This window comes from Candoia aspera, chromosome 1 (genome assembly GCF_035149785.1).
Source record: "Candoia aspera isolate rCanAsp1 chromosome 1, rCanAsp1.hap2, whole genome shotgun sequence".
Lineage (NCBI taxonomy): Eukaryota > Metazoa > Chordata > Lepidosauria > Squamata > Boidae > Candoia > Candoia aspera.
The window spans coordinates 306587884-306594614 of NC_086153.1; the positions used below are offsets into that span (position 1 = coordinate 306587884).

General features: G+C 43.0%; 1 protein-coding gene across 1 annotated transcript in view; it reads right to left on the reverse strand.

Annotated features, from left to right (window-relative positions):
- The window catches only part of BTBD7 (BTB domain containing 7), an 80510-nt gene extending 79758 nt beyond the window's left edge, over positions 1-752 (reverse strand). Inside the window, exon 1 of the mRNA XM_063290265.1 lies at positions 612-752. The gene's annotated coding sequence lies outside the window, so the exon portion shown is untranslated. The remainder of the gene's footprint in view (positions 1-611) is intronic.
- Between the last annotated feature and the right edge of the window lie 5979 nt (positions 753-6731).

Genomic DNA, 6731 nt, shown 5'->3' on the forward strand with positions numbered 1-6731 from the left:
AAAAGGTATGGGGGAGAGGAGCAGAGAGAAAGACGGCGCACGCAGCAATTCAGCTTACAGTAGCAAAGGGTCGAGTGTCTTTTCTGCAAAGTAGAGAATGGAAACTCTGCGAAAGTAGAGAATGGAAAAGAATGCGAAAAAGGGAGGGGGAGCCAAGGACGAGCTTTGGGACACGCGCGTGTATGTCACCCACCAAGAGGGGGAAGGAGATAAAAGCTGGACATTTCCTACAAGTGTAAAGACAAGAGGCTGCCAGAAGTGAATCATCAGGGTGCAAAAGAAGGGCTAAAGTAGAGAAGTCACCAAAAAAAGCCAGCCTGGGGCTTAGCGAAGCTGTAGTTCGGGGTCGCCCGCCTGCCTGTGGCCCCAGAGCATTGTTTGGGTTTTCAGGCGGGAGGGAGAAAGGGACCCACTCCAAGCAACGCAAACGCGACAACGACCAGACCGCTCGGCCAGGGAGCCAGAACTACTTTTGGGCGGCGGGGCCGGCGGGTGAACAGAGTTCAATCGCCCGGCTCCGGAGGGCCGGGTACGGTGTGGGGCGGCGGGAGGATGCCATACCCCCAGGTGCCCCTTTCAGCCCTTCTTGTCCTTCCAGCCCTTCCACTCACCGCGCGAGTCTTTAACGGCCGCCCGGAGCCTCCGCCACCCTCGACTGGGCTCTCGACACCGGCCCGACTCAGCAGCTCCTACTGCCTCCTCCGCTGTCTGCCCCGGCCGCCTTTGCGGCCGCCATTTTCATCCACCGCTCCGGCCAGACTTCTCGGGAGGGCGGGGGAGAGGAGGAGCAATCACGGAGCCTGCGCAGCAGCGCCTGTGACACGTGGTCCGCTCCGGAGGGGCGGTGTCGGGCTGCGGGGAAGAACAAAAACTTGCTGGAGGTTCGGTGGGTGCGTTGCCGGACCCTCTTTTTGCCTGTTTGTAGATTAGCCGGGGATCCTGTCGTACGTTTCTTACACGTAGTTGTGCTAACGGGGGGGTGGGTACATGTCCTGATCCTGTGCACGTTTACTAGATAGGCGACCGTGCGAATGTTTATCCTGTTGCAATGTGAGGTATCCTTACTCGGGAAAGTTTCCGAGTCAACGCCGGCTTGTGCTTGTGGTTCCTTGCCCGTGGCTACAGCGTTCACTCACCCAGGGTTTGCCCGCCCTCTGTCGTTCTTGCGCTACGTCGTTTCTTGCATTTTGTTTTGTGCCACCTCTTGAATTTAAATATGCCCGCGAAGGTCCCAAAAACCGGAATGGCCGGCTCGCCTTGCTATTCGAAACGACCACATTCCGCTGCTGCCCCTTCACCCGTCTCCCCTCCGCCTGCTCTCCGTTGCCCGTGGCCGTTTAGCTGCGGTCATTCCTACCACGGAGCGCCTCCGTTCCACCTGCTGCTCTCCGCTGGGACGCTCGTTCAGCCCCGGTGCAGATCACTCAGGTGCCAAGTCGTGGCAATGTCACCGACGTAGAATTAGATAGAATTCAACCTGTTTTGGAAAATAGGACAGGTTTACTTTTGGATGTGCTATTGGTAATATTGTGACGTGATCAATGGTTTGCTTAATCCTGGTTCGTTAAATTAAACACAATCGGTTGGGTTTGTACTAACAAGCAACATTATGGTGTGAAACCAATTTACAAGATCTCATGGGAGCATATCAGAATCTGAGGATGGTATTCTGTTGCTTACATAATTTATTTGCATGTCACTAGCAAGCCTAGTGTAATTGATTATGATTGATTATGTGCCATCAAGTCGTTTTGGACTCCTAGAGGACCTGTAGATATATTTTCTTCGTATCTATCTCTAACTTCTTCTTTCAAGTCTCCCAATGGTGTACTCTTTGCCACTGTAACTGAGTCCATTCACCCTGCTGTTGGTCATCCTCTTCTTCTCTTTCCTTCCACCTTTCCCAGCATTAGAGCCTTTTCCAGAGAGCCAGGTCTTGGCATAATGTGTCCAAATTCGGATATTTTGAACCAGGTCATTTGTGCCTCAAGTGAGAACTCTGGAGAGATTTGTTCTATGAACCATCGGTTTGTTTTCTTGGCTGTCCACAGTATTCTCAGGAGACTTCTCCAACACCAAAATTCAAAAGTGCAATACTCTTCCAATTCTGCTTCTTTAAAGTCCAACTTTTGCTTCCATAGAGCGTCACAAGGAATACCATGGCTTGCACGATTCTGATCTTTGCAGGTAGAGACACATCACGGCATTTGAATATCTTTGCCAAGGCCTTCGTGGCTGCTCTACCAAGTGCTAGTCTGCAGCATATTTCTTGACTGCTTGTTTCTTTGTTGTTGATGGTTGATCCTAAAAGGCAGAAGCTATCTCCCACTTCGATACCTTCATTGTCAATTCTAAGGCTGGTGGTTCTACCTGTTGTCATTAATTTGGTCTTCTTTATATTTCACTTAGTACCATTTTTTCACCGTGGTCTTTGACTTTTAGTATTAGGGCTTGCAGATCCTTTGCATTTTCAGCTATCACCTAGAGTAACGGTACCCTCTTTTTCATGTTGTCAGGTCTTCAGAGATGTCGCTCCATGCTTGGGATGGATGAAGGATTTAGGTTTATTTCAAGGTTAGAATGTTAGAATCAGTTACAGTGAAATAATGGGTCTAGAAGTTTGTGCCAAAAGATTGCTGGAAAAGGTGAGTTTCTTGGAAGGGTTTGGAAGAAGTAAGAAATACGGCACTACAAAAGTATTTTGAGAGGCAGTTCCAAGGAGTTGTACTGGGCAAATAGCAGCCTCCTTTGAGAACCCTTTGGAAAGCCCAGATAGCAGAGCTGAAAGAGTAGCCACCTTTGGCAGGGTTCCCTAAAAAGGGAAGAGATGGGCAGGAGGTGAGGACATAGCCTTATGAAGATATGGATGAGGAGGCCCAGTTTTTTGTGAAATAGAAAGAGGAAAGTGCTCTGTGTATGTATGCATGGCAAATTTTATCCCATGAGCTACATTTTTGAAAGATGTACTTCATGTTAAGACTCCCAACCTGCATTTATTTTATCTGCAGTAAAATGTGGATTTAATGGATCTTTAAAAAATAACAAGTTTAGGTTGTAGAGTTATGTTAATTTTTAGTTTATGGATGAGTTTTAATATTTTATGTGAAAAGCTCTTCTAGTAATTATTGTGTGGCAAATTAATGTCTGGAAGGGTATTGAATTTCCTTGTAGTGCCAGCTGTGTGTAAGACTCTGTTGCATTAGTGAAGCACAGGACTGCCCTGGAAGCCCATCCAGGAACTTCAGCTGACCCAGAATGCAGTTGCCTGAGCAGTGATCGGAATATCAGAGTTCGCCCATGTAACCCCCTGCTTCAAGAACTGTGGCAGTTTCCTGTTTGTTTTTGAATCAATTCAGGGTGCTGATTGTTGCCTTTAAAGCCCTGCATGGCTCAGGACCTGGTCATTCACAGGACCACCTTTTCCCAGTAGCTTCTGCACACCCAGTGAGGTCAAGAATTGTGTCCCTTCTCTTACAGATTGTCATCTTCGGGGACAGGGAGTTGAACCTTCTCAGCTGTAGCCATTCCTTCTTTGGAATACAGTAGATCAGATTAGCTCCCACCCTGCTGAGCTTCAGGTAAGCTATTGAAACCAGGCTTTTTACGAGAGTGCTGGGAATGGAACTGGTGTGAGCCATGAGCCCCCTTGATGAGTTACGTTTTGATGCTTGAGTGTTTCTCAGCATTTTTGGAATTTTAGTTGTAATTGTAAGTGGTTATTTTGTTATACTTTTTTTTAAAAAAAGAACAACTTTCTTACTGAAAGGAGAATGTAAGCTGCTCAAAATCCTTTTGGTTTGAAGTGGCATAGGAACCCAAGTAAGTAAATAAATGACAGAAATATCTATGCATAAGACCCCAAAATATTACAAAGTTGTTTTATTTTATTGGAAGAAGCAGATTTAATCTAAAAATGCTTTCTAGTAAAAATGCTTTCTTTTTCTGAACATCAGGTGTGTGATGCACAAATCATTTAGAAACTGGGGCACCAATATGCAGTTTTAGATGCTGACCATAATCTTAAGCTTCTGACTTGCATATATATTATTTTAGTCGTTTCACAATGTTGTAAGTTGTCTTAGTGCATTTGGGAGTCTTTTACTTCTGCTGAGTGAGACTATGGAAATCCTTCCTGTCCCTGCAGCACCACTGAAGAATTGTGCCATAGCCTATCCTCATTAGTAATCCAAAGTACAGAATAAATGTTAGAAGCATTGTCAGAAATTAAGACTGCAGTATAACGCTTGTCCTTATTTGATACCTTGCTCTTAAAAGCTTTGCATGGAGAGGCAGTGTTCACACAACACACTAAATTAGAATTTATGGTTTACAAACAGTAATGGCTGGGTTCACACATCAGAAAAAACTCTGGAGATCATATTAAGTTTTAGTGTGTTGTGTGAACTCAGTCATATTAAGAAACTCCATAGTATGAACTCATTCTTGCTCAGTTCTCAAATATGCCTGTTTTCCTGCCCAAGCCATGGAAAGTATAAATATTTTTATCACAACTTAAAGATGTTAGAATACATTAACCCACCTATAGCCTCATTAATTAATGAAATATGAATCAGCATAGTAATGTTAGTATATTGTTATTAATGCCAGTCAGTATAATGTTGTGATATAGTGATGTGGCAGTGGCATCCATAGCTTGGAGTGCAACACTGAGTTGCTGCTTTCATTATTCTGAAGAGAGCAGCAAGCTCCTGTGGACACCCATGTGATGTAGCTTTATGCCATGCATTTTGTGAATGAACATGTATGAAAGATGGAATATGCAGAGCAAGCCAAAAGAATTTGTGTGGAAAATTCTTCTTATGCAGCATGTGAAAACAAACCTAAGAATGAAAAGTTCAAAGAACACAAAGCAAGACACAGTTCTCAGAGCAAAAGATGGTCCTTGTGTGATAAGGCAATGGCACCTGTGATAAAGTGCCAAGATAGAACTTGTCAAGCTTTGAGTAGTTGATCTTTGTTATAAGTACAGTATAGAAATACATTGGAACTATAATCCTTTGGAGCCTTTGTATAGAATAAGGTACCAGGCACAGTGGGTGTCCCACCCCAATTTTTCTGGAATTCAAACCTAGCCTGGACAACTAAACTCTGAGTTTGATTGGTATGCATGGGTGCATGAATGTATAAATAAGTGGGGGTTATTTCAGAAAGTGAACAATTAAAATTATAAACCTGCATTTGTTCCCAAGTATTTCAAATTCTGGGTAAAGAAGAAAACATCATTGGAAGCCCTAGGTGTGACAAAAATACCTGATCATCCATGCTTAGACAGTCTTCTAATATGCATAAATTGAACACATGCCCAGATCTTCATATAAATTTTACACTGTCTTAATAGATTTTTTAGTGGTTTGGGCAGTGCTGAGCTTCAGAGTTTAGTGTCCAGGGTCTAGACAACAGATTTCCTGATGTCTCGTTGCCAACTGTGGTTGCGCAGACCACCTTGCCTCTGAAGATGCCAGCCACAGTTGCTGGCAAAATGTCAGGAAATCTTTTGTCTAGACCATGGTCGCTAAACCCTGAAGCTCAACATTGCCTAACAGATACTGGCTGTGAAAGCCTACACCAGTATATTTTTCTGTGGTTGACTTGAAGAGGACAGGATTTGCACATATTTACCAGTTGAACTGTTTCCTGAATCAGAAATTTAAGATGGAAAAAAAGGAAAGACTACTAAAAAAAAATACCCACTAAAACTCTGAAATTCAACAGTATTTTTTACTCTGTTGAAAGCCTTATTCAGGAGTTTATAGGAAGTACTTCTGAATAAATATACTGTATGCTGAATCATGTTGCATAGCTCCTGAAATTCATTTTAATCATTGCCTTGTAAACACATACCTCTTGAAAGCCGCACTGGGACCACTAGCAATTTATTAGCTGGAAAGACTATCTTCTAAATGCATCATTTCATTTTGTATGCCAGTGTCTCAAAGTGCATCTGTAATACATGGCTAGAAAAATGTCTAGCTAAGCAATGCCTAGGGTTGTAACAAAGATGAAGGTTCCTTCATGTTGAATGCTGCTGTTAAATAATTAAAAAAAGTGCCTCATACTCTTAAAAACATGCAGTCTGCCATTTTGATTCAGTACACAACACAAAATCTGCACTACTTCAGAATTAAGGAGTGTGAATCTGTTCTGAAAAGTAAAACAGTAGCTGGAATCTGTCTTGATGCTACAAACCTAAACAGAACAGCTCTACCAATCTAATACTTTATTTCAGTCACCTGAACTGAACTGTCTGGTGGATGAGATCCAGCATTTTTTACTGGATAGCTAAAAGTTCAAATTTTAAGGGAACATGTTAGAATAAAGAAAGTTTGTTCCTGTACTTCAGTATATTCATAAGTGAAACATACCTTGATGCATTTTAATAACAAAATAATGCTTTTGGGTATAGTGGCTGAACAATTCCACCCCCACCCCATGATTCTGCTGCTATTGTTATTATAATGGAATAGGTTTTCAGTAGTTGCTACTTCTCTGTACCAGTGCCCCAGCCTTTGTTTGGATTTACATAGCTGTGAATAAACCCACAACTTGCTGAGTTTGCACTATATATTAAGTAATAAACTGGTTTATGAACTACCAATAGCCCATTAAACCAAAATGATTTAGGTTTAGTCCAGGAGTGCTCTACCTTTGTGGGCTGGTGGACATATTTGGAATTTTGAGAGCATATCGGAGCTTGCCAAGTCACAAAGTGG